This window comes from Saccopteryx bilineata, chromosome 5 (assembly GCF_036850765.1).
Source record: "Saccopteryx bilineata isolate mSacBil1 chromosome 5, mSacBil1_pri_phased_curated, whole genome shotgun sequence".
Lineage (NCBI taxonomy): Eukaryota > Metazoa > Chordata > Mammalia > Chiroptera > Emballonuridae > Saccopteryx > Saccopteryx bilineata.
In genome coordinates this window covers 6,253,113-6,279,947 of record NC_089494.1, presented here as the reverse complement: position 1 = coordinate 6,279,947, position 26,835 = coordinate 6,253,113, and the positions used below count along the sequence as shown (strand labels likewise).

Sequence of the window (26,835 nt, the reverse complement as noted above, 5' to 3'; positions counted from 1 at the left end):
TAAAGCAGAATGGCCAGCCCAGAAACAAACTCTTATTTATAAAAATGTTATTTTCGCCTGGCCTGTGGTGGTGCAGTGGATAAAGCGTCAACCTGGAACGCTGAGGCCACCGGTTTGAAACCCACAGTTTGGCCGGTCAGGGCACCTACGAGAAGCAACTATAGGTTGATGCTTCCTGCTTCTCCCCCCTTTCTCTTTCTTTCTCTCCTCTCTCTAAAAATCAATAAATAAATAAAAATTTTTTTAATGTTATTTTATAGAAGCAGTATGACAAACATTAAAAACCAGAGATTATCACAAAACCAGAGAAAGACATCACCAGGAAAGAAAACTGTAGACCAACATTTCTTATTGATAAAGATAAAAGTTTTCAACAAAGTACTAGCAAATTAATCCAGTAACATGTGTGTGTGTGTGTGTGTGTGTGTGTGTGTATAAATTATACACCACAAACAAGTAGAATTTATCTCAGGAATGCAAGATTTGCTTACCATGTAAAAATCAATTAATGTAACAAAGCAAATCAACAGACTAGAGGACAAAAACCACATGGTCATCTCAACAGACATTTGACAAAATTTAACACCCCTTTATCATAAAAATCATCAACAAACCAGGTGTAGAAGAACACTTATCAACCTGATAAAGGGCATCTATGCAAATCCCACAACTAATACCATACTTCCTTTCTTTTCCTTTTTCTTCTTCTTCTTTTTTTTTTTTTTCTGAAGCTGGAAACGGGGAGAGACAGTCAGACAGACTCCCGCATGCGCCCGACCGGGATCCGCCCGGCACGCCCACCAGGGGCGATGCTCTGCCCACCAGGGGGTGATGCTCTGCCCCTCCGGGGCGTCGCTCTGCCGCCACCAGAGCCACTCTAGCGCCTGGGGCAGAGGCCAAGGAGCCATCCCCAGCACCCGGGTCATCTTTGCTCCAATGGAGCCTTGGCTGCAGGAGGGGAAGTGAGAGACAGAGAGGAAGGAAGGGGGGGGGTGGAGAAGCAAATGAGCGCTTCTCCTATGTGCCCCAGCCAGGAATCGAACCCGGGTCCCCCGCACGCCAGGCCAACGCTCTACTGCTGAGCCAACCGGCCAGGGCCCCTTTTTCTTCTTTTTAAAAAGGTTTTATTTATTGATTTTAGAGAGAGAAGAGAGAGAGAGTGGGAATATCAACTCGCAGTAGCTGCTTCCTGTACGTGCTTTGACTGAGCAAGTCCAGGCAAAAAGTGGAAACAACCCAAAATGTCTAACAACTGGTGAATGGATGAATAAAATGGGGTGTATTCATACAACAGAATATCATTCAGTCATAAAATGGAATCAAGTATTGATACATGCCACAGTGTAAATGAACCTTGGGAGCACTTTGCTAAGTGGAACCCCCCCCCACACACACACACAAAACAGTCACAAAGGACCACCTACTGTATGATTTCATTTATACATATATTACCCAGAATAGGCAAATCTGCAAAGGCAGAAAATAGAGTAGTGGTTGCCTCGGGCCGGAAGGGTTGTGTGGAGTCAGCAGTGAGTGTCTGCTAATAGGAACAAGTTTCCTTCTGCTGAGATGTTGAAAGTGTTCTTAAATTGATGGTGGTGATGGTTGCACAACTTGGAATACACCAGAAACCATTGAGTTGTATGCTCTAACAGGGTGAATTGTGAAGAATGTGAATTACCTCTCAATAAAATTGTTATTAAGTAAAAGGAAGGGTAGCAATAAAAAGCTTTGTAGTATCGGTTACAGTTTGGGGGAAATAACATTTTAAATCCTCAAAATAAATTCCCTGAATAAACTCCAAAGGAATTAAAGCATTAAATATTTCCTTCACACGGTTGAGAATTCTAAAAAAATATTTTCGTATGACTTTATTACTTTTCCCTCCCACTAAACAATATGTTTAGGGGAATGTTCTATTTCAGTGAAGTAGGATATATAAATTCACTTTGAGTATTGCATAATAGTCTATAATGTGTCGTTTGTATTTCCGTTATTTTATCACTATTTAATTTTTCTCCATTGTCTCTCATTTTTTTATTTTACTTATTGATTTGAGAGAGAGAGAGAGAGAGAGAGAGAGAGAGAGAGAGAAACATCTGTTCCTGTATGTGCCCTCTCCAGGGATCCAACCAGCAAGCTTTGTGCATCAGGACAGTGCTCTAACCATCAGAGCTATCCAGCCAGGGCCCATTGTCTCTTTTAATGTGTGTTCAAGTTAGGCTCTTTTTTGTTTGTAAGAAAGAAACAAACATTCAAGTTACTTGAAGGAAAAGAGCCTGAGAAAAGATACATGAGCTCTAGACTGGGCCAAGTTGTTGTGGGAACCACCCCTCCACCTCTGTTGGGGGTGTGTGTCAAAAAATAGAACCTTTTGAGAAGGGATTAAGTGGTTCCCAGGTCTGGCCGGAGGACACTGGGGGAAACTGTGTAGGTGTTCAGAGCCGGCGAGCGGAGCCAAACAAGCGTGGGTTGTCAACCCTGCACCCTCCTTGCTGCTTAGACGAGCTGGCTGTGCTTTCTCTTGGGACCCCCTGTTTCTCAACTGTCATGTAGGGTGGGCAGTATTACCTGAGTCCTGGGACTAATTCAAACACGCACAGTGCTGGCATTCAGTGTGTGGTAGCTGTTTGTGCATTGTTATGTAAATTAGCACAGCGATAATATTTCCATCTATAAATATAATACGTTTTAATACTTATATCTCACTTATTCAACACAGCATAAATTAAGAAGAGGGGAAAACAAAGAAGAATAAAAGGCAGGGACATAAAATTAAATGGGGGATAAAGTTAAAAAATTCCTAAGACAAAGAGTTGCTATGGATGGACCCCAATGACCCCTAAGCTTCCCAGCAGCCGATATGAAAAGGGAAATGTGTCAGGGACTCGTTCTACTGCATTCAGAGATGAAAATCAACAGATGCTCAGGGCAAAGTGCGAGTGGGTAGTGCCGAGGTCGGCTAATGGATTTCTCTCAAGGGGTGCTATAGATGTGCAGTGCAGTGATTTTCAGACTTTAAAGAGCTTAGTAAATATGTGAATTTCTGGACCCCGTGCCCAGAATTTGGACTGAGAACGTCTCAAGTGGGTCGCAGGAATGTGCATTTTAGAGAGTGTCCCAGGTGATGCACAGACTCGTCTGTGTGTTGCAGCAGGGCAGTCTTCCTCCCGAACACTCAGGCTCACGCATATTCACGCAAACAGGTTTCTAGAGACTTCTCCTCTGTGCCCATTAATTAGTGTGGGCTGATGGCTTCACGCAAAACACAGCCCAGCAGAAGTCATTCTGCAGGTGGCACCGTGCAGGCTTCTGTGGGCGGGTTCCAGAGGGGACAAGCACTCTCCACCTTCCTCTCTGTGGAGGGTTTGATAGACGTTTGGTAGGGTCATCTTGAGACGGAGCTCCTTAATAAGCATCTAGAGGTGGCTCCTCTGTGTTCCTTGGCAACTGCCCTCTGGGAGTAGACCTGGGCGTTTGGACGTCCTCCAGGAGGACCGAGACGATCTCGTGAAGAACATTGCTTTGACGCTAGGCTAGCCACCAGGCCACTAGGGGATGGAGCCACAGAGCTCAGTTCTAGCATATCAAGGCCCTGAAATGTCTAATCAGGAAAATTCCTTGGCAGGTGAGGCAAGATTCTTCTTCTGGCCTCCACCTCACCCCCCAGACACCAGAGTGAAACATCTACAGAGTGTCGCCTTGTGTAGCATTACTTCCTGGTGTCCCCTCCAAGATAAACTCCCTGTTACATATCCACCATGGTAACTGAATGAGGCCTCTTGTTCTCTGTAAACAGTATCTATAAACCAGGGAGAGGGTGGGAGCTTCATAAAAAATGCTGGCGTTAGTTTTAGATGGGCTGATCAACAGCTCTTCTTCTGGCTTTGATTCACTGTTGTCTGTTGAGGCCGCTTTTCAGCTGAGCTCAAGAAATCTTTCTGGCTAAGGATAAGGCCCAGTGCCCAACCTTTTACTCTTCGCAGCAGGGAGACAGACCCCCCCAGGTCATCTCCAAGTGGTTTCAACCAATTATTGGGTCATACAGTGAAGAGGGAAATGGCATGGTTTGTTTGTTTGTTTTTACCTTTTTATATAATTGAAAGCTTTTTAAAAAAAATTTAAGTATATGCAATGCAGAAAGTGTCCATATCTTAGTCCTGAATGTTGACCCCTTCCCCCATGTGACAGCACCCAGATCCAGGACAGCAGCACCAGCACCCCAGAAGGCCTCTGAGCGCCTTCCTCTCCCCAAACCCAAGGGTAACCTCCGGCTTATTTTTTTTTTTCATAAGTGAGAAGCGGGGAGGCAGAGAGACAGACTCCCACCTGTACCCACACTGGGATCCACCCAGCAAGCCCCCGATGGGGCAGTGCTTTGCCTATCTTAGACTGTTGCTTCATTGCATGGCGACCGAGCTATTTTAGCACCGGAGGCATGGAGCCTACCTCAGCATCTGGGGCCAATTTGCTTTGAGTGAGCCATGGCTGCGGGGGGGGGGGGGGGGAATAGAGAGAGAAGGGAGAAGGGGAGAGGTGGAGAAGCAGATGTCACTTCTCCTGTGTGCCCTGACTGGGAATTGAAGCTGGGACATCCATATGCCAGGCCAATGCTCTACCACTGAGCCAACCAGCCAGGGCACCTTTGACTTCTAACAACAGAGATTAGTTGTGCCTGTATTAGTATTTGATGTGACTTGAACCCTTCAGAATGTTTTCTTCTGTGTCTGACTTCTTCCTGTGACATCAGGCTTGTGAGTGCCGTCTATGCTGTTCCACATTATTCCATGCTGTTCCATGCTGTTCTGAGCTGTCACACTTTGTTCTCATTGCTCTGAAGCAGTGGTTCTCACACTAGACCAGGCCTCAGAATCACCTGGGGAGTTTAAAACACAGCTCGCTGGGCTCTAACTTCAGAATTTATGGTGTAGGAAGTCTGAGATGAACCTGAGGATCTGTATTTCTAACGAGTTCTCTGGTGCTGCTGCTGGTGATCTGGGGACCACACCATAACGACCACTTCTTTAATCTGGCAAATCCACTTTCCTTTGGAAAAGGGGTCTGGGTTTGTCATTAGTGTTGCTTTCAGGATTGTCGAGGGGTAGCAGTGACCTACAGTCCGGTGGAGGGATGGGGCAGTGTGTAGGCCCGTGATCCAGTGCCAGGGAGAGGACCAGACCAGTGTCCTAAGCTGACTCTGGCCTGTGTTGTTGGCCAGCCAGGGTCGGAGAGGAGGCTTAGCTTCTCTGCTGTCCTGTTTCTGACAGTGACGTCTGGGATTTGAATCTTCAGGGCTTCTGGGCTTAGGAGCTAGAAACACCTGAGCCCAGGTTTTCTGTCTCCTTCAGGAGTGGGCAACACATGGTAGAAATTTCTGGAACATAAACGGGTTCCCAGGGTCCTGCTGCACACAGCACCAATTGGCTCCTCCCCTCCCCTATCCCTGACGCTGTCACCCACTGGACACCAGGCCATCCCCAGCCCTCAGAGGGGGCTTAGGTGAGGGGCTCACTTTCTCCCTCTCTTATCAGTGTCATCCCCCCACGGAGCTTCAGAGGCTTGTGGGCGACGCTCTGTTGCCACCTGTGTCCCTGCTCAGGTATCATGTCCCCTCCTCCTTCAGCCTGTCCTCCCCCCGCCCGCACCCCGGTCTCATCTGCTGCCCAGGCGTTGGGCTTCCGCTGGCTGTGCCATCAGAGGGCCTCGCCTCCCTCTGGGCTGGAGCTGGTGGCCCCAGTCTCCGCCTAGCGTCCCTGTGCAGCCGCCTAGGCACAAGTCCTCCGCCACGTCGGGGACAGGGAGCCCCGAGAGGACCGGCGGAGGCTCCTGCCCGGCCTCAGCCACCTTCCCAGAGGTTTCTGGAGAGGACAGGGTGTGGGCTGCCGGGTGGGTGGACTTGAGGTGCTGAGGACAGCAGGGACATGAGCCAGGAGGCCGTGACCGGAGCCCCCACCCCTGCCCACGAGGAACTGCGCCGAGCCGCAGATACGGTTCTTGCTCCTGGACAGAGTCGACATGGTTAAATTTCAAGCCCTTTCCCTTGAACTCATTGGGTCCTCATCCTGCCTTGGAGAGGAGGGAGGGGAGGGACCGGTACTCGTCACATTCCAGAAGAAGTGCAGAGAGATTCAGTCACTTGCTGGAGATCACGCAGCTGGGAAGTGGCTGAGGACAAATTCACACCTGGGTCCTGCAGGTCCCAGAGCCCTCCCTGCCTTCCTGCAGAGGGGACAGGAATGGGCAGCCTCACGGGGACAGAGGGGAGAGACTGCCCCGGAGGTGGAATGGCCTCATCAAAGAGCAATTACCAATGCAGCCCTCATCAAAGAGCAATGATCAGGGTCAGAGGACACACAGGGGACAAAGTCAGACCTGGCAGACCCGCCCTGTTCTCCCTGGGGGCTGAGCCAGCCGGCTCCCCGGGAACTCCCTCTGCTCTGCAAACCTCCCTCCACGCTGTGTGGGGGCTTCTTGAATTCTGGGTAGGTTGGGGACAGGGGCTGGGTTCAAGCTACGTGCAGAAGTGTCCTCTCCAAAGTGGCTGTGGCCCACGGTTACCCACGTGAGGACGACAGCCACTCCCAGGTTTCTTAGGGAGCGGCAGGTGGGAGGGTTGGGTGGTCTCCTATAGCCCCCTTCCTCTGATGTCTGTCAGGCTTCAACTGTAGGACCCCAGAGCAGAGGGGAGACAGTGTGTCCCCCACCCCAGCATGTCCTGGCAGGACTCAGGATGGGTCTCCCCTGGTCCTTGACACACCCTAGATCCTCAGCTTCCCATCTGTAGGGTGACGGTACCCACCTAGCTCACATGGGGTTCCATTTACTCACACACTGAGCACGGTGGTGTCCACCCTGTGCTTAGGCGCAGGGTCTCGGGACAGATGTGGCCCCTAGCACAGGACCCCGGAGAGCAGACCAGAGGGAATCTCCTGACTCCCCCACTCCCCCAAACGGGCGCACCCCTGCCCTAGCTTCTCTCTCCTCCGGCAACGGCTCCCGTCTGTGCTGTGCCCAAGCAGCCAGCGTGCCCGGCTCCCGGCTGCACGCCCGTCGAGCCAGCCCAGTGTGCCCGGCACCTGTCTGCACGCCCGTCGAGCCAGCCCAGTGTGCCCGGCTCCCGGCTGCACACCCGTCGAGCCAGCCCAGTGTGTCCGGCACCTGTCTGCCAGCCCAGCGTGCCCGGCACCTGTCTGCACACCCGTCGAACCAGCCCAGCACACCCGGCACCTGTCCACATGCCATAACCAATACCCCCAGGCCGCCCTTCCCACTCTGCCATGAAATGGGTGCTCTCCCAGTTTAAATCGTTTTTGCTTTTTGGTGTAAAAAGAATCCAAGTTGGTAAAATGCATATGATGTTCAATACAAAAAGTAGGGATAGAAATTTGAAAAAAAACAAAAACAAACCCTTAACAGATTCAGGGTCTGTCAGAGAGGCCTCAGCTTTGTCCCAGTGAGCAGATCTATGCCTTGTCTCCAGGGACTGGCTGGCGGCACCCCTGAGAGTCTCATGCCCTGGAGTCACATCAGGGCCAGGAGCCATTCTCAGCTGTGTGGGGGAGGGAAGGGCTCAACCTACTTTCTGGCAGGGAAGCCGGAGCTGGCTGCGGCCCTGACTTCTCGTTGTTCTTCGGAGAACCTTTTAACTAACGGAGGCTAACCCTCTTTCCTGTCCTGGCCCTCAGGCTGTGAGCAGTGGCAGGGAGTGAGCTGGAGACAGGGACCACTCCCTCTGCAGCAGCCTCAGCTGGCCACGCCCTGGCAAGCGCCCACCCTGCTGTGGGCCAAGGTCTCTGAGCCAGCGGGAGGCCAGCCAGGGCTGCCGACCGCCCTCCTTGGCACAGGGCACGGCAGAGGCTGCACAGAAGCAGGCAGGGTCGTTGCCACAGCCAGACAGGGGTCTTTAGAGGCAGGAAGTTGCACAGAGACACTGGGTCTCTGTTGGGTTCTAGCAGCGCGGCCATTTGCGTGTCAGCGTTGCCGTGAACTCACGCTGTCAGCCCGTATCCTAGAGGGCTTGTCAAAAGGCCTGCTAAAATGACAAGGCCAGCGATGGTGACTTAATCACCCAGGGACGGAGGTGGCGTGAACAAAACACCTGTTTTCTCTCAGTTCTGGACGCTGGATGTCTGAGGGCAGGGTGAAGTATGGTCAGGTTCTGGCGACCCTCTTCCCGACCCGCAGCAAGCTCCCTTCTTGTCCTGTCCTCACATGGCCTTTCCTGAGTGTGCACGGGGAGAGAGGGAGGCAGGGACAGGGAGGGAGAGAAGGATGGATAGAGGAGGGAGGGAGGAAGAGAGGAGGGAAAGGAAGGACAAGAGAGGGAGAGAGGGCATGCCCTTCTTACAATGCCGCTGATTCCATCATAAGGACCCTACCCCTCGTGACCTTGTCTAACCCTAACTGCTTCCCAAAGGCCCCATCTCCTAATGCCGTTCATTATACCGGGAGTTCGGGCTTTAACATATGATTGGAGGGAGGGCGCATGAACATTCAGTTCATAACAATTGGCAAAGGAATGAAGGGGGTACTTGCACTTCCGGTTGGGAAAATCCGAATACCACCCTGATTTCTCAGGATGGCTTTGGACGTCCGGAACTCAGGCCAGAAGGCCTCCATTCTTCCCTCCTGCTCCAGACCCTTCTGAGGGGGTTTGCTTCACCCTCGGCTCTAGGAGAGGAGGACCCAGAGTGTCAAGGTCCCAAACCCCTTGGTCCTAACTGACCAGGACAGAGTAGAACTTTGACCCAGGAGGAGTCATCCCAGAGGCTGGATGGAGCCAATCAGATTCCCTTTCTCAGATGAGGATGGAGACAGAAGCCATGCCACTGAGCAGGAGCTCTGGGCTGGGTGGCCATGGAGTCGGGGAGGTATTCTGAACTGGCCAGGATGGGCCAGATATAGTGTAGCAGGGCCGGCTGTGTGTGTACGGGGTGGGGAGTGGGGGGGGGGAACAGAGTAGAATGAGAGGAAGAGAGAGATGTGTAGTATTTCCATTTCTTGTCTCGGGTTTTTGTCCTCAGCAGGCCAGGGGCATTCAGACTGCCTGTTAGTTCCTTACATTTTCTCCAATAATACTGTAGTTCTTAAATTTTTTCTTATCCTGGCTTGAAGGGATTCCCACGCGTTCCTCCCCAGTAGTCCAAAGCTGGACTTCCCGATTTGTGGTATATCTAGGTTTTCAACACTGATTTAGGACATGAGGTTGAGCTGATCAGTCGTGTCCTTGTGTCCTTGGTGGGTTCTGTCCACTCACACACTGAGCCTGGCTGGGTCGGTCGGCCCATGAGACAGATGTGGCCCGTCACTCGGGCCCCAGAGAGCAGGCAGGAGGGAATTTCCTGACATTCCTCATCATCCCAAACAGGAGCTCCCTTTCTCTGGCTTCTCTCTCCCATCCGGAAACTTCTGTCATCTGTGCAGTGCTGGAGGCATTCAGGTACCTTTGTGTACCACCTGGTGTGACCCTGTGACCTCCCTAGAGCCAGGAGGGAGGTGACTCGGGCTCTGAGGAAGGCTCACGGAGGCATGTGGTAAACTAAGGCACAGGCTGTCGGGGTCAGGACCCATGGAGTGTTCCCGGGCCTTGAGGGTGGGCAGAGGGGAGTGGGAACTGCCACAGAGAACGGACCGCTGGAGAGAGGTGGCAGGTGACAACCACGGGGACCTGGGAGCAGAAAGGCAAAGGCCTCTGGGTTAGGTGAGCGAGTGGTGCAGGAGGGAGACACAGCACTTTCCAGGAAGTGGCCAGTGGTGGTGGGGACACTGAGGGGCTGAGCTTTCTGCAAACACTCAGAGGATTTGGATGAATCTCGAGTTCCCTGTTCTGCTTCCAGCTGCGTGGGGTATGAGCCCCTGGCTGGGAGTTTCTTTTCGGAGGTACAGCAAACACTCGAAAAGTTAATATTATGTATCATATTTTAGAAAAAAATCCAATTAGCGCATCAGACCTGCGATTTCACAATATTAATGCTTCTGATAAAAATACACGGAGAATTTAATTTAAAGCCAATCTTTAGAAAGTATTAGTAGCACAGGTGGCACATGGTGACATTGAAAATGGCAAATGTGGAAAGTCAGTGATTGACATTCCAGAAAGCCTGGCACACAGTGGCCTGGACAGACCAGACCAGAGTCTCGGCCTCCTCTGAACTGAGGCTTCTTCCTGCTCCATCCGCCTGCAGTGCCCCTGGGCCCTGCCCCGGACCTATTCAGCGTGGTGCCCTGGGGAAGGGAGGGCGGGGACACCTTGTCACAAGCCTGGAAGGGGTTCTGATGACCCGCTGCTCCACTCAGCTTTCTGAAACCGAACCTTAGCAAGTCTGAAAGTCCTCAGAGACTGTGTGCAGGGTGTGTGTGGGCTTCCGTCAGGCCCCAGAGGGTGAAGGCCGCCCAAGGGGCCTGCCATCCCCTTTCTCTGACACGTGTGTGTGCTCATGAATCCATGTGCTTTTAATTAAAAATAACCCAAACCTTGCCAGGTGGTTGGCAAGGCATGGGCATATTCCATGGGTGCAAAACAGCTGTGGCAGGTGATTGAGGCCTTCCCGGGCCAGGGGGACACTCCCGGAGGCACCTGGCCACCCCCAGACCACAACAACACTGAGTGCTCCCTGCCCCGGGCCTGGGTCCCTGCCTCCGCCCGGCCTTTCTGATCTGAGCAGTTTCCTCCTCCTTTCTCCCTACTGACCAGGCTCTGACCATGGCTCTCAGCTTAGCCTGGCCTCTGGGCTCCTGCCCGTGGCCCTCCCCGGTGCCAGCCCGGCCTTCTCCTCTGTTCTTCGGAGAGAAGAGAAACCAGAAGAATGCAGAAGAGAGGGGGGCGTGCAATGTTGTCTGGGGTCATACGCTCAAGCCAGTGACCTCAGTGTTCAGGTCGGAGGGAGCAAGGGCAGACTAAGATAAGTTTGAAAAATAACAAACCACAGCTGGTCCTTGCTTGTTATCAGTTCCTTGAAATGAACTCGCAGCACCAGCAAAAAAGAATGACTGACATGATTATCAAGGACAGACCCTCCAGCCTCCCCTCTTATCCCCTCCCCTCCCGGAGACACAAAAGTCACGAAGGCCTGCAAACAAAGAAGTCGTAGAAATCAGGCATTTGTCACGTGAACACTAAAGCAGTATAAAAGTATCAATATATAAGATGTAAGAAATCTAACTTCGGGAAACTCGTGTCTTTGATGCTACTTATCCCACAGGCTGCGCCGGCTCCAAATAAATCCTACTTCCTTTGTCAAGTTGTCTGGGCATCTATTATCCTCCGTTGGCGGCGGCTAATTCCTGCTACACCTCCATGCTCTATCTCCTAAGGGCCTGCTGTTCCTGGGGGCCTAGAAGCCCGTCCATGCACAGCCCACCCCCCCGAGGTCCATGGACACTTCTGTTTATCCGTGGACCCCTTCCTCTCTCCAGCGTCAGGCTGCACCGCAGGCTCTGGATGTGGAAGGAGAGGCCGTAAGCAGAGGAATACAGACGGCCTCTAGCAGCTGACAACAGCACGTAACCCCCCCCCCCAGCCTCCAGAAGGGGCACAGTCCTGCTGACCCCTGGACGTTCACCCAGTGAGACCCCCTCTTGGACTCCCACCTTCCAGAGCTGTGAGACGATCATTTGTGTTGTGTGAGGCCATGGGGGTGCCTGGTAATTTGTTACAGCTACCACAGGAAGCTGGTACACTCCTCCGCGGATGAGGCCCTAAATCTGTGAGGTTCCACCACCACTGGTTTCCCCAGAGGGCATCCGTACCGGTGTTTGCCAAATTTTTTTTTTTTTTAAGTTTGAAGCAGGTGGTGGTACAGTGGCTAGAGCATTGACCTGGGGCACTGAGGTGGCTGGGTTGAGCACGGGGTCACCAACTTGAATGTGGGATCATAGACATGACCCCCATTATCACTGCCTTGAAGTCCAAAATCACTGGTGTGAGCCCAAGGTCTCTGCCTTGAGCAAGGGGTCATTGGCTCAGCTGGAGCCCCCTAGTCAAGGCACATATGAGAAAGCCATCCATGAACAGCTAAGGTGCAGCAACTATGAGTTGATGCTTCTCATCTGTCTCCCTTCCTGTTTCTCTCTTTCAATAAATAAATAAAGTTTGAAGCATCAACTAACTTTGCCAGAAACAAATGCCTTCACTTATGAAGAAATGTTATTCACTGGCGGGAAGGGATGACTGGGCCCCACGTGCCGACACCTCAAGGGAGAGCTCAGAGGTGTGTGGTCCTCCCGACGGACAGCGGGCCCGAATGGTTCTGTCAAGAGCAGGAGCTTTCCTGATGTTGGCCAGCTCAGAGCGCTTGGGGCAGGTAGGGCGAACGCTTCAAAGGACCTCGGCTCTCTTTATATTTGAGAGGCCTCTGCTCACGTTTTTGTTTAGTGCTCAAAAAGTACTCTCTGTAAATTGATCAATCTCTCCCTGCTGCCGAAGGTCAACTTCTACGTTGAAAAGAAGGACCCACCCACGTTCTGTCTCTAGGCCTTGCGGGATAATAATAGCTGGCGGAAACTGTGAGTGCCTGGCACTTCCGGTCCACCACCTCACACTGAACGCTCCGGGCAGTCCTGTACGGCCATTACTGTCCTGTTCACCCCGCTCCTACAGAGAAGGACATGGAGAGTCAGAGAGGTTAACTGACTCAGCCGAGGTCACACTGCCAACCTGGGTGGAAGCAGCCCGGCTGTTAAGACCATGATGGCCACCTGACCAGCTGGTGATGCAGTGGATAGAGCGTCAGACTGGGACACAGAGGACCCAGGTTTGAAACACAGAGGTCGCTGGCTTGAGCGTAGGCTCACCAGCTTGAACGCTAGCTTGAACGTGGTATCATAGACATGACTCCATAGTCACTGGCTTGAGCCCAAATGTCACTGGCTTGAAACCCAAGGTCACTGGCTTGAGCCCAAGGTGGCTGGCTTGAGCAAAGGGTCACTCGTTCTGCTGTAGCTCCCCAGTCAAGGCACATATGAGGAAGCGGTCAATGAACAAGCAATCAACGAATAACTAAGATGCCGCAATGAAGAATTGATGCCCCTGTCTGTCCCTCTCTCTGACTCTCTGTCAAAAAATTTTTTTTAAAAGACCATGATGGCCAAACTGTTTCTCAGCGCCTTTCATTCAGAACATTCTGACTTACAGCAAAGAGCCTTCCCTGAGAATACAGCCTCATACAATTGTAGAGCTTCAGAGAGAAGGACAAGTGGAGAGAGAACCAGCCTGGGCCTGAGCTGTAACGGGGACCTTAGCCGCCACAGCCTGTGCCCGTGGTTAAAAGATGTCCTTTCATTTTGGCAATCTCTGTGATATTTCTCCAGCGAAGACACAAATCAGCCGTAATAATGTTTCTCCAAACATAGCCTAGATTGAGCCTCAAGATGGCTTCATTCTGACCCCGAGTTAGAACCTCTCCATGTCTTAACCTTGACTTGGAACCCAAACTAGCCGGCCGCAAGGGACTTTGATCTTGTCTCGGAACTGTTTCCAAAGAGGCCAGAAAACTGTCGAAAGAAAGTTACAGGCAACTGCCCCGGCCTCTCAGGCACTGGGAAGCATTGTCCATGTGCCAGGTGCCTTTTTAACCCAGAAACAAAGAACTTTAAAGCCGTTTTAACGTTCAAAGCTAACTTCCTAAAAAGGTGCTCCGTGGGAAAGAAGTCTTCCCTCCGGCGTTCAAGAATCCACCGGGGAATGTTTTTATTGCTCAGATGAGAGCAGGAAACGCTGTTTATGGGTGTACTCAGTGTCAGGAGTGGATTTTTACATCTATAAAGCAGCATGAAAAATAAAGCCCATTATCTCAGAGTTTTATGATCTTAAATTACTTGGAAGTTGTTTGGTTTTTGTTTTTTTGTTTCATCGGTGAGTTTCAGCGGGAATCTGATTTGGCTCGGGAAGGCCGAACACAGCAGCTGAGAGTGGGAAGCGGGGGTTTCTTACTCTCCTTATTTGGGCAGCAGAAAAGGGGCGAGGCAGCTGGCCCCTGGCACCTTCCCTGGCATGAAGGTGGGGAGCCTGGGAGGGGGCGGGGGTCCCTGTGTCTTGTCACTTCTTGTCACTGCTGGCTCAGAACGAGGGTGCAGCGAGTATCGACTGCCTGAATGAGGTGCTCTCTAAGCAGCCAGTCCGCGAGGTGCTCACGGCCATGGCGGATGGAAACTCAGAGACAGCAGGTCATGTTAACGTCTGTACACGAGGGACTGCGCAGTGCTCCCCGTCAGCCACTCGGGACCGACCCGCGCCCCTGCCAGGCAGGACCTGAGGGGGGGGGATGTCAAGTTCCTCAGGCCCAGTTTGTCATCTACCTTCCTTATCCCAGCTGGTCCCTGCCCCAGAGACTCCCAAGCTTCTCCGAGCCTTTTCGGGCACCGTCCGGGCGGCTTGTCCGGGCAGCTTGTCCTCTGGAGAGCCTGCGTTTGGAGCTGTCTGTCTCTGGTAGGAGACGGAGGCCATTATTAATCATTATTGTCGTTATTTTATAGCACCTGATTTTAAAATTCATCAAAGGCCTAGAGAATTGATGGTCAGAGCTGTGGTGGGCACCAGTGCTTGAGCCGGGAGTAAAAGGGGAAGGAACACCGCGGGCACAGCTGTCAAATCCGGTGTGGAGCTCGGTGGTGAGGGACGGTGTGCCTGCGAGACGCTGGCCCTGGGGACCACCGTGTGACCTCTGGGGGCTCTGGGGCCCAGGCAGTATGAGTCGGAGCCACTCCCCATCCCCTTCCCCTTCCCCTTCCCCTTCCCCTTCCCCTTCCCCTTCCCCTTCCCCTTCCCCTTCCCCCTGCTCCAGCAAACCTGTCCCATGAGCATTCTTTCCACAGGTCTCATGTGCTCTGCTCCTTCCTCCCTGGGCCCTGTTCCACCTGTTAAAACCCTGCTGTCCCTTTCCTGGGAACATGCCCTCTGTTCAAGTGTGCTATTACTATTATTATTATTATTATTATCACCTATTTGAGAGAGAGAAACATGTGTCCTTTGTTCCATCATCTGTGCATTCATTGGTTGATTCTTGTGTGTGCCCTGCCCAAGAATCGAACCTGCAACCTTGGTGTATCAGGATGACACTCTGACCAATCAGTTACCTGGCCAGGATCAAGTGTGCTTTTCTTTTTTTTTTTCTTTTTAAGATTTTATTGATTGACTTTCCCGAGAAAGGAGAGAGGGGGAGGTGGAGTGAGAAGTATCAACTCATAGTTGCTTCACATTAGCTGTTTGTTGATTGCTTGTCATATGTGCCTTGACCAGGCAAGCCGAGGGTTTCAAACCACTGACCTCAGCGTTCCAGATCGACACTTTATCCACTGTGCCACCACAGGCCAGGCCCAAGTGTGCTATTTAAAGAACTTTCAAGCCCTGGCCAGTTGGCTCAGCGGTAGAGCGTCAGCCTAGCGTGCAGAGGACCCAGGTTCGATTCCCGGCCAGGGCACACAGGAGAAGCGCCCATTTGCTTCTCCACCCCTCCGCCGCGCTTTCCTCTCTGTCTCTCTCTTCCCCTCCCGCAGCCAAGGCTCCATTGGAGCAAACATGGCCCGGGCGCTGGGGATGGCTCTGTGGCCTCTGCCTCAGGCGCTAGAGTGGCTCTGGTCGCAACATGGCGACGCCCAGGATGAGCAGAGCATCACCCCCTGGTGGGCAGAGCATTGCCCCTGGTGGGCATGCCGGGTGGATCCCGGTCGGGCGCATGCGGGAGTCTGTCTGACTGTCTCTCCCTGTTTCCAGCTTCAGAAAAAAAAATGAAAAAAATAAATAAAGAAAGAACTTTCAACATTCAATTAGGGTAAGTAAGGAAAAAAAAAGTCACTACTTTATTTTCAAGTTAGATAGCCTTCCTTTATATAAAATCATACCCTTCGGCTCGTCTTCTTTTCTAAAATAATAAGGGATAAGATGGTTTAATAATGTCTGGCTCAAAGACCACCTCCTCCATGTAGGCCTTCATGATATCCCTTTAAAGATTCCCCCTCATTCAGATGTGTGATTTTATTTTCCCATTCCAAAAATAAGGTAAGTAGAAGGAGAAAGCTAGAGAGATGGCTGACCCAGGTCCAGACACCGTGGTCTTCCATCAGCCACCTGCAGGGTGCCCCCCGGGAAAAGCCCCCTCCTTAGTGCTCGGAATCTTTGCCCAGACGCAGTTCAGTCTCCCCCGGATCAGGCCTCGAGGGCTGCTGCGACCAAGGGAAGGAGTGCGGGCGGCAGGCTTCTCTGGGCACTCCCCTAGGTCCGGGGCAGAGCTCTGCCTCTTCCTCTCGGTCCAGGCTGCCCTGCCTCAACAGCCCCATAAAGATGCCAGAGGGGCTCTGAATAGAGTTGGACCGTAGACTCAGAGAGGCACCTCCCTGCTCGTCAGTCAAAATGCCTTTCAGCCGCATGGCCCCCTAACCTGCCCTGGATGAGGAGGGCGTTCTGTGCCCGCTCCGTGGAGGAAGGGCCTCCGACCTGACCTCTGTGCCCCCAGCCCCTCTTCACAGCCTCGCCTGCACGGCGCGCAGCAATGCTTTGATGAAGGGAGAAAGGAAGGCATTTCTGCCAGGTTAGGGTGGTGCCTGCAGTAACCCCAGAGGGTCCGAGCTGACCCCTTACTGGGGAGGAATGGGCTCTTGGAGAGAGGAAAGGACCTCTTCCTGGGAGATGGGGTGTCTGGTCAAGGGCTGATGGGTCGCTGGCTGTTGAGACAAACAGTGGCTCCAGTGTCCCCAGTGGAGCCAGTGGGCGGGCAGTTAGATTTGACCTCCTCTGCTGAGGGTCGGGGCTGCTTTGTCCATGGGTGTAGGTTTCCTGGGCTGCCATTGCCTGGGCTGAAAAGGTCTTCCACAGGCCGACTGATGTCTCTCCCTCCATCCCTGGCCGCGGGGGCAGAAAGCTGTGGTCCTTTACTCTGACTGTCATTCGAGTCACCCTGCCTCTCCTGAGGCGTGCTCCTCCTAGGGTGGGGTTTTCAAGACGATTTGGACTCCTGGAAGGGGTTACTGTTGGCTTTCCCGGACAAGAAAGTTTTAGACACCCATGGAGACACCGGGCTCCACGGCTCTTGGCAAAGCAAGCGCCGCTGGCAGTGTGGCGGGAGTGAGAAGGAAGGGGAACAGCTGGGAGGAGAAATGGACAGGGAGAAGGGGAGGGGAGGACAGAGGTGTGACAAGAGCTGGGCGCTTTCTCTCCGGTGGTCTTACTGCCTTAACAACAGAAGCGTTTTCCCGAAAGCCTAAAATGAGTCGGTGGTCATCGGAATGCGGCAGCGCTGTCCAAAGTGCACAAACCGCAAGCCCAGTCCCGTTTAGCCAGTGACCGAACGTCCCAAAACTTTGAATCAATAGAGGAAAGAAGAACCTGCCCGCACCACACCCAAGAAATCGGTGTCCCCAGACATGAGTCACAGTGGGCTTTGGCTGGGTGCCAGTCAGGTGTGCACCAGGCCAGAGGTTCGGAAGGGTGGGTGGGGGCTTTTGTCCTTTTGAGATGGGACCCTGAGCTGCAGGGGGCACTGTAGTGGGGTGGCCTTGCAGGTGGCGGTCAGTTCCACGGCTGTGACTCCCGTTCCCCCGGGCGCACGTCCTGACCTTGAGATTGGCTCCGTGGGCGCACAGCAGCACCAGTTTGTCTGTCTGGCCCTTCCCAGTTTACCTATAGTATGTTTCCCGGGGGCGGAGCCACGGCTCCTGGCCCCGTGCGGTCACCACACAGCGAGGGCTTGGCTCTCAGACCGGCCCCTCACTCGGTTTAAGGCTCTGCTATTGCCATTCTTAATCATCTTTTAAATTCTTCTTTCTTTCCCCTTGTTTATTTTTTTATTTTATTTTACTTTTTTCTTTAATTTTTAAATTCTTAATTCTTGCAATTCGTAATAACTTTGGGCAAGCGGCCCCACGCAGTCCCCTGGCGTGATGCCCCGTGGTTCAGGGAGCCAGTCCTGTTGATTATCTCTCTTGTCCCCCTAGTCGTCACGGGACAGGAGCCCGGAAGGAAACATCACCCCTGTCTACAGATGGTAAAACTGAGTCCCGGCAGAAAGCAGGGGTGAATGAAGCCGAGACCAGACCGGGTCTCGAGAGGGAGGCCTGGGCGTCTCTGTCTGGAGCTGCCTCTCGGTGACAGTGGGGGTGGTGGTCTCCCCGCGGTCACACACCTGCCCAGGGCCTTCCCTGACCTGTCCCGGCTGCCACCTCCATTCCGTCTCTTATTTCAACTCATTTCATTTAAAAAATACCAGAACTATTTGCTCACCTGCCAGTGAGGAGTTCCTGGGGTTGGGCCTCCCTGCTGGTTCTTCCTTTCCCGTCCTCTGTCCCGTCCGGGGCCTGGGAGCAGGCTGCCCCGTCCCCAGCAGGACCCACGCGCCCTCCACTCCGTCCCAGAGAGCCCGCAGGCACACGCTTGGTCCTGTCCTAGGAATGGCTCCGTGGGAAGCGTTCCTGACCTTCAGACCCGCCTCGGCGAGGAGCTGGCCCCATGCCTGTGACAATCACTTCCTGGCTGGGTGTTTACCTTCCTGCGCCCCACGGGCCCAGCTAAGGTGGTGGCCTCATTCCTGACCCAGAGGCTGTGAGGGAGGGAAGGCGCCACCCGTGCTGAAGGTCAGCAACAGCTGGCACGGTTCCCGGGCGCAAGGTAACCCTGATGGCACCTGACCCCCGCCCCCAGCCCATGCCCTTGGCCGGGCAGCCAGAGAGCTCTCGAATCTGAGGCGTGGGAAAGGACTTGGGGTCCCCTAGGGTTCCATTCACTTCCTGCATCTGGCCAGCACGTCCCAGCCTGATCACTTCCAGTAATGAGACACTTGCTGCTTTGGGAGGGAACTTGTTCCATTATTATTACCATTATTGTCATTGTTATTTCCTAATAGCTCCCTTCTATTCAATGACAGGTACGGGGCTTCGTATTTTACATAATCTCTTCATGTAATCCTTGTGTAATCTCTCTGATGAGAGAATTGTGCCCATTTACAGAGGCTCAGAGAAGTCGATCATCTTACCCGAGGCCACACAGCTAGTAAGTTGGGTATCCAGGATTCAAACCCAAGCCAATTGGTACCAAAACCTAGGCTCTTAGGCCCCACCGTCATTTGCCAAGTTTAATTGCCAGAGTGTCCATTTTTATGTTGAACTCAAACCAGCCGCTGTGTTAGCTACTGATGGCTGGCAACAAATTAACACAAAACATGGTGGCTTCAAACAACACCCATTTGTTTCTCCTAGTTTCTGTGATAAGGAATCTGACACAACTCAGATGGGTTCTCCACCCAGGGTCCCTCACAGGATGACATCAGGGTACCGCCAGGAGGGTGGGGACCACGTCTCAAAGATCCACTGGGGAAGGATCTCCTTCCAGGCTCACAAGATTGTTGGGATACAATCAGCTCCTTGTGGGCTGTTGGACTGAGGGCTCAGCCCCTCACTGACTGCTGGCCTGAGACGGCCACGGGGCCCTCTCTACAGGGCAGCCTGTCCCCAAGGAGTGCAAGACAGAGTCCATGAAGACACAAGTCACCGTCTATTGTAATCTCAGAGAAGTAACGTCCCGTCACTCATTGGGAGGAAGTCAGGTGCAGCCAGCACTCCAAGGTGGAGGGTTACACAAAGGTGTGAATATTGGGAGGGAGGATTGCTGAGGGCCACCTTTGAAGGCTGTCCATCACAGCCACTCGATTGCCATAGAACAATGGTTTCAGTTTTGCCGCTAAAAGCCAGATAGTAGTCTCTTCATCCATCCATCCATCCATCTATTTATCCATCCATCCGTGCATCCATCCATCCATCCATCCATCCATTTATCCATCCATTTATCCATCCATCCGTGCATCCGTCCATCCATCTGTTCGTCAATTCAACAAACATTTGAACCAGACACTGCAAGCCAAATGCCACATCTGGCTCACAAGATTCCAGGAAAAATACCATTAATCCCTCTGGCCCCTCACTGCCCCACCACAAAGGCTCCCAGGGGAGTCTTCACATTTGGGAGTTTGGGGGGGCGGTGTCCACTGAATGCTGTGTTCTTCCAGAGCACCAGTCCTCTCTCCTCCACCCGGTCCTCCTATGCCACACTCCCGAGACCCTGCTCGCTCTCCTTGCTCTGCCTTACATAGTTCAACAAACCTGTTTTCAGCACCTCCTAAGTGCAGCGGGTGATGGCAGGCGGGGGGGGGGGGGGTATGCACGTGCGTGCGTGTGCGTGTGTGTAGGGAGGGTTAGACCTGATTCTCTTGGCTGACTCCCCTTCCCCCTTTCTCATTAGTAATTTTCCTGTCTCCCTTAGCTCCCGGGGGAAGCAGGGCCCGCAGCTTTTTGGAGACACCCCTTCTGTTGTTCATAAATCCCCAGCCTGTGGTATTTTGTCATAGGAACCTGAATAGACCTGAGATGGGAAATCCCTTTCAAGACCTGAGATGCTCTTGACCAGAAGCTTTTGTAACGTCTCCTGGGTGATAATTTTTGATGAATCGTTAATCATAAACCAGTTATTGTAAGGTGATTATTATCATTGTGCATTGGTGGCATGTTCAAGTGTAATAAGTTCAATTCGTTTTAAGAGAAAAAAATTTTAAAGATTATCTACTAACTACCTGTGTAAAATTTGTTGTTAGGAGTAGGGAGAGGAGAGAAATTTCAATGTTGGGAAAATATTTTAAAATAGGTGGTTATTTAAAAATATATATCTGAAACATATATAGGCAAAAGACCAGGCCTGGTCAAGAAGAAGAACTGAGCAGAAGCATGAATAATTACCATAACGTTTATAGACCTTTGGGCCAGGCTCTGTTCTAAGCACTTTACAGGAATTAACTAGTTTAATCATCACTACAGTCTTATGATAAGGAAGCCAGACATGCAGAGGTTAACTAGCTTGCCCAAGGTCACATGAAATTTTTTGAACACAAGGAAACGCTGACTATAGGTAGAGGTCTATATGTATATCATATGCATGTAATGCAAATAGATATTTGACTTCACGAGTAAGTGAACAGGTAATTCTGTATCTACCCGAGTGAGTTAGTGCTTTAGGAACTATTACACACATGGCTAGGGATGTGTTTGTTTTCACTGAACAGTGAGAGGGGAATAAAAATCAGAGCCTTTGGACTTGAACACAGCAGAAAGTCAGGAGAAAAACTGCAGCTCAGAAGTTTACAAACAATGTCCTGGGCCAGGTGTAGAAAAAGGATCACCTACAGGAAAAGATAGAACAAGCTGCGTGTGCACACATGGGGTTGAAACTTTCACCACTCGTGAAGTAGAGAAACTCCAAGATAGAAACCGAGCAGGAACGCCCAGACATCGTGAGCCCTGGAGACGCAGGTAGAGACGACTTTGGGGAGGTGTTCACAGTCCGGGGTGCTAGTGGGCACGCCTCCATCGCTGCATCCGAGAGATCGTCCCCATGGAAATGAGCTCGCACACAAAAGTTACCAAACACTTGAAGAGGACCAATATGACGGACATAAATGAATGTGAATTATTAAAACAGTATCGTGACAAGTGATAAAGCATTGGAGGGAATCCCATGGGAGAGAAGCATCTCACACAAATTGGGGAGTTGAGCCTGACCAGGCGGTGGCGCAGGAGATAGAGCGCTGGACCGGGATGCGGAGGACCCAGGTTCATAAACCCTGAGGTCTTTAGCTTGAGCACAGGGTCACTGGCTTGAGCATGGGATCACTGACGTAACCCTATGATCTCTGGCTTGAAGCCCAAGGTCGCTGGCTTGAAGCCCAAGGTCTCTGGCTTGAAACCCAAAGTCGCTGGCTGGAGCAAGGGGTCACTTGCTCTGCTGCATCCCCCTGGTCAAGGCACATATGAGAAAGCAATCAATAAACAACTAAGATGCCGCAACAAAGACTTGATGCTTCTCATTCCACTCCCTTTCTGCCTGTCTGTCCTTATCTGTCTCTCTGTGTGTGTCTCTCTCTGTCTCTGTCAAGAAAAAATAAAATGGAGAGTTATGAAAAAATAGAAACAATGAAATAATATAAAAAGAGACTGAGAAATAAGTGTGTTTAAGGTGTTAAAGAGATAAAGGAGTAGAAGTTATAAAATAAAAATAGGATATCATTTTTTTTAATTTAAAACTTTATTTTATTTTATTTTTTTATTCAGTGAGAGGACAGGAGGCAGAGACAGACTCCTGCATGCGCCCCATCCAGGATCTATCCGGCAAGCTCACTGCAGGGCAATGCTCTGCCTCTCTGGGGCATGGCTCTGTTGCTCAGCAACTGAGCTCTTCTTAACGCCTAAGGTGGAGGCCATGGAGCTATCTTTAGTGCCCAAGGCCAACTCACTCCAATTGAGCCATGACTGCAGGAGGGGAAGAGAGAGATAGATAGAGAGAGAAGCAAGAGGGGGAGGGGTAGAGAAACAGATGGGCGCTTCTCCTGTGTGCCCGCCCTGACTGGGAATCAAACCCAGGACATCTATATACTGGGCCAATGCTCTACCACTCAGCCAATCGACCAGGGCTGATTTTATTTTTTTTAGAGCATTCTAGGTTCACAGCCAAATCGGGGGGGAAGGTACAGAGGTTTCTCATATACTCCCTATCCCCACAAATGCACAGCCTCCCCTATTGTCACCGTTCCCACCAGAGTGGTACATTTGTTGCCATCAGTGAACCTACACTGACACAGCGTTCTTGTCCAAATCCATAGTTTACATTTGGGTTCACGGATTCACTCGGTGTTGTATATTTGAACAGCTGTATAATGACGTGTACCCACTAGGGTATCATGCAGAGAGTATTTTTTGCTGCCCTAAAAATTGTCTGTACTTCTGTTCACTTCCCCAGCCCCTGGAAACCACTGATGTTTCACTATCTGGATGGTTCTGCCTTTCCCAGAAAACCCGATGGTTGGAATCATGCCGTACGAAGAGCCTTATCAGATGGGCTTCTTTCACTTGGGAGCAGTCATGTGAGTTTCCACTGTGTCTTTTCATGGCTTAATAGCTCATGGCTTTTTAACACTGAGGAAATTAATTTTCTTTTTTTTTTTTTGTTTTGGTTTTTGTTTTTTAGAAAGTAAATTTAAAGAAGAACTAAGAAATTTTACAAATTAAAAAACATTGCATCAGCAGAAAACTCTTAGCTAGACACAACTCTGGATTTAGTGATTTGGAGGCTATATCTGAGAAAATCACTCAGAATGAAGCACCAGGAAGCAAAGAGATGGAAAATGTGAAAAGTAAGTCAAGAGACATCTGGAGAATGAATCAAGAGAACCAAGTACACACTCAGTGGGCTGCTCCGGAGAGAGGGGAGGAGGGGCAACGGTCGACAGGAACGAGGGACCGAGAAATCTCACGCTTGCGGATCAAGACAGGCAGTCTGGGTTTGAGGAAGCCTGCTGAGTCCTACACAGGGTCAGTGAAAATGGGTTCACACCTGGACTCCCCAAGGCGGGATGACAGGGCATCAAAGGTAAGGAAGACTCCTAAGAACCCCTTAGAGTCAAAGTCAGGATAACGCCGGCCAGCCAGGCCCCGTCCCGCCCCCCGTTTCCTCAGACTCAGGCTGAGCACCCACACAGGCTGGCCCTGCGCACTCCCACCACAAGGTTCTATCTCTGCTTCTGTACGTTTCGCTTTTCTTCCTGGTCAGGCCCAGGTTGTACACCTTCCTCCAGGAAGCCTTCCTGACTATCCCTGTGCTCACCACCACTTCCCCTTGCTCTGGGTCACTGCCACCATCAGAGCCCCCACCACCACTGGGTGCCTGCCTTCACTGGCTTCTGTTTCTGGGGTGTTAGTCTCCCCCCACCCCACATAAATAGCAAGCACCGGGGGCTCTGGGACCTTATCCATGATATATCTCTCTCCTCCCCAAGTGAGTATGGCACTGGCTGTATGCACATCTCCGGTGAATATATTTTGAACACTTAATCAATCAATCCTTTGGAGTCAAATATGAGTTAAATTTTCATGCTGAGTCAAGCCCATTTATACAAGCTCTTTGAGCCCTTTTGAAAGTGTGTTTGCCCTTGAAGGTCTGGCCAGGACAAAGTTAATAGGCACTCTAAGACAGTTTAAAGCCTGTCATTTATATTACTCATGATCATTTAAACAATGTCTTTTTTTAAACTAATAATTAAACCATATGTGTGGGCAAGAGTGAAGGAAGTAAATAAACCTCATTTGTAATCTCACTAGTTAAGACTGAGTACCGATAATATTTATTTCTTCTACATTCACTGGAGATTTGCTAAACTATCTACAGTGTGTCCGTAAAGTCATGGTGTACTTTTTTTTTTTTTTTTTTTAATTTTTGTTTTAGTTTTAGTTTTTTTACAGGGACAGAGAGAGAGAGTCAAAGAGAGGGACAGATAGGGACAGACAGACAGGAACGGAGAGAGACGAGAAGCACCAATCATCAGTTTCTCATTGCGACACCATAGTTGTTCATTGATTGCTTTCTCATATGTGCCTTGACCGCGGGCCTTCAGCAGACCGAGCGACCCCCCGCTCAAGCCAGTGACCTTGGGTCCATGCTAGTGAACTTTTTTTTTTTTTGTTCAAGCCAGATGAGCCCGCGCTCAAGCTGGCAACCCCCGGGTCTTGAACCTTGGTCCTTTCGCATCCCAGTCCAACGCTCCATCCACTGCGCCACCTCCTGGTCAGGCTCATGGTGCACTTTTGACCGGTCACAGGAAAGCAACAAAAGACAATAGAAATGTGAAATCTGCACCAAATAAAAGGAAAACTCTCCCAGTTTCATACCTATTCAGTCAGTTCGATGTGGGCTCATGTACAGATTTTTTAGGGCTCCTTAGGTAGCTATCCCGTATATCCTCTACAGACTCGTCACTGACTGATGGCTACCAGAACGGGGTTTCTCCACCAAACTGCCGGTTTCCTTCAACTGCTTATCCCACCGAGTAATGTTATTCCTATGTGGTGGCGCTTCGTTATAAATGCACTGATATTCACGTTGCACTTTGGTCATGGATTCGAATTTAGCGAGCCACAGAACACACTGAACTTTTCTCTGTACCATCTACATCTCGACTGGCATGACCGTGGGCTGCTCCGCTGAAAACACGGTGTTATGTCATCATCTGCGCATGCGCACATGCTGCCACATCATCCTACAGAAACTGGGAAGGTTTTCCTTTTATTTGGTGCAGATTTCACATTTCTATCGTCTTTTGTTGCTTTCCTGTGACTGGTCAAAAGTGCACCATGACTTTACGGACACACTGTATTTTGCCCCAGGCACCAGGCTGAGTTTTTGGGGTGCAGCAACACATATTTGGGTATAATTTTTGTTTATTGTTAATATAGCTTTTTGAGTAAGTACTTTGCTAATGGACAAGAGTGAGAACCTAGCTTACATGCCATCTTGTGTCGTTCACCCTGTCTCAGCATTTTCTCATTCGTTATCTTTACGGTTTTTATTAACCAGCTGCCTAATACTCCCTGTTATGGATGTGTTTTAATCTCTTTAACGAGTCACCACCCCTACACTTACCTCGCTTTTAAAACGCCCCCTCTGCAGCCCAGTGGATTCGCTGGAGAGCAACCAGAAGGTACAGCGTCAACTTCAAGGTGATTCCCAGACCTCCAGGGGGTGTGAGTCAGCGCTGGGGTCCGGGTTTACTGGGGCGTTCAGATGGGTTGGCCTTTGGGTAGGGCTTTCAAACAGAAATTCCAAAGTCAGACCAGGACCATCTCTCTGAAAACTGGTGAGAGGGTTAGATCGGAACAGGAACCGGGGGACCGAGAACCGGCTATCCAGAGGTCACTCTGGCCTAGGGGGCAGCCAGGGAGAGCTGACCTCCCAGGAAGGAGACCACGAGGGATTACTACACCTCGCTCTGAGCCACGGAAACTGTCTAGAGCTGAAGGTACCATTAAAGAACTATGTCCAGTGGAGGGAAGGGGAATATGTCAGGGGTACCGCCCTCGTCCCCTGGGTCTAGGCTAAGGCAGGAAGTGTACTCGGAACCGAACGGACTGCCTGCCAGTTTTTTTAGCTCCTGCAGCCCCACCCACACCGGTAGTGGTATGGACCTGGAGTGAGGTGGGTCGTATGTTCTGGTGGTGTGCCAGCCAGTGACGGGTCCTCCTGGGAATGAGCCAGGCCCGTGGATGGTGCTAGCTAGACGTGGTGTGGTGGGTCCAGAAGACGAGAGCTGGCTGCAGCATTAGTCCTTGCCACGCACTGAGGCTGGGTTCAGAGGTTTAGACAGGTCCTCTGCATCGTCACCCCGTCCGTCCGTCCTGCCCGGAAGCACAGCCTCATCTCTCCATTCACTGCCCCGGTGAGTGTGACGAGCGCACCACAGACGTATCCGAAGAGCTGTGGGTCCTGTGACGTTTCTGCTCCCCTTGTTCAGAGGAAGAAATTGAGGTCACAGGCCATCAAGGGAGTTGCACCGCTGACCCGGCTGGCCCAGGCGGAGCCAGAGGAGCTGAGTCCCGGATGGCTCCAGCCCTGCCCGGACGTCCAGACCCTCCCGGACCCTGCAGGGCTGTTCCCTGATACGCACACACTTTGCCCGCTGCAGCCGTGTGAGAGGCAAGCTTGGCTCAGGCGGCCTGTGGCTCATTCTGATTCAACATGATGACGATGTAGAGACCTCCTTCCCGGCTAATGGGAGGCAACATCCCAACTGGGCCAGGGCTGGGTCTGCACGCTGACATTGCCCCGGAGCAGGGAGACAGCCGCGTGGGTGGCAGGAGTCGGAGCCTCCCTTAGGTGTTTATAGGCACAGGCCCAGGATCTGGAGGCCATAAGACTCGGGGTGAAGCCGGGGGAATGCAGGAGCTGCGCTGTTCTTCTAGAAGCTGGGTCCCCGCTGCCTCTGCTCACACACCCTGACTTCCAACCCGGGCCCCGGGATCCGACTGGGAAGATCATCC

The 26,835-nt window shown here is 51.5% G+C and overlaps 1 protein-coding gene across 3 annotated transcripts in view; it reads right to left on the bottom strand.

Moving 5' to 3' along the window:
• NGEF (neuronal guanine nucleotide exchange factor) overlaps positions 1-18,463 on the bottom strand; it is a 92,680-nt gene extending 74,217 nt beyond the window's left edge. The window contains exon 1 of one of the 3 annotated variants that reach the window (XM_066279189.1): positions 18,212-18,463. The gene's annotated coding sequence lies outside the window, so the exon portion shown is untranslated. The remainder of the gene's footprint in view (positions 1-18,211) is intronic. The other 2 variants (XM_066279188.1, XM_066279192.1) reach the window with 2 other exon arrangements.
• Between the last annotated feature and the right edge of the window lie 8,372 nt (positions 18,464-26,835).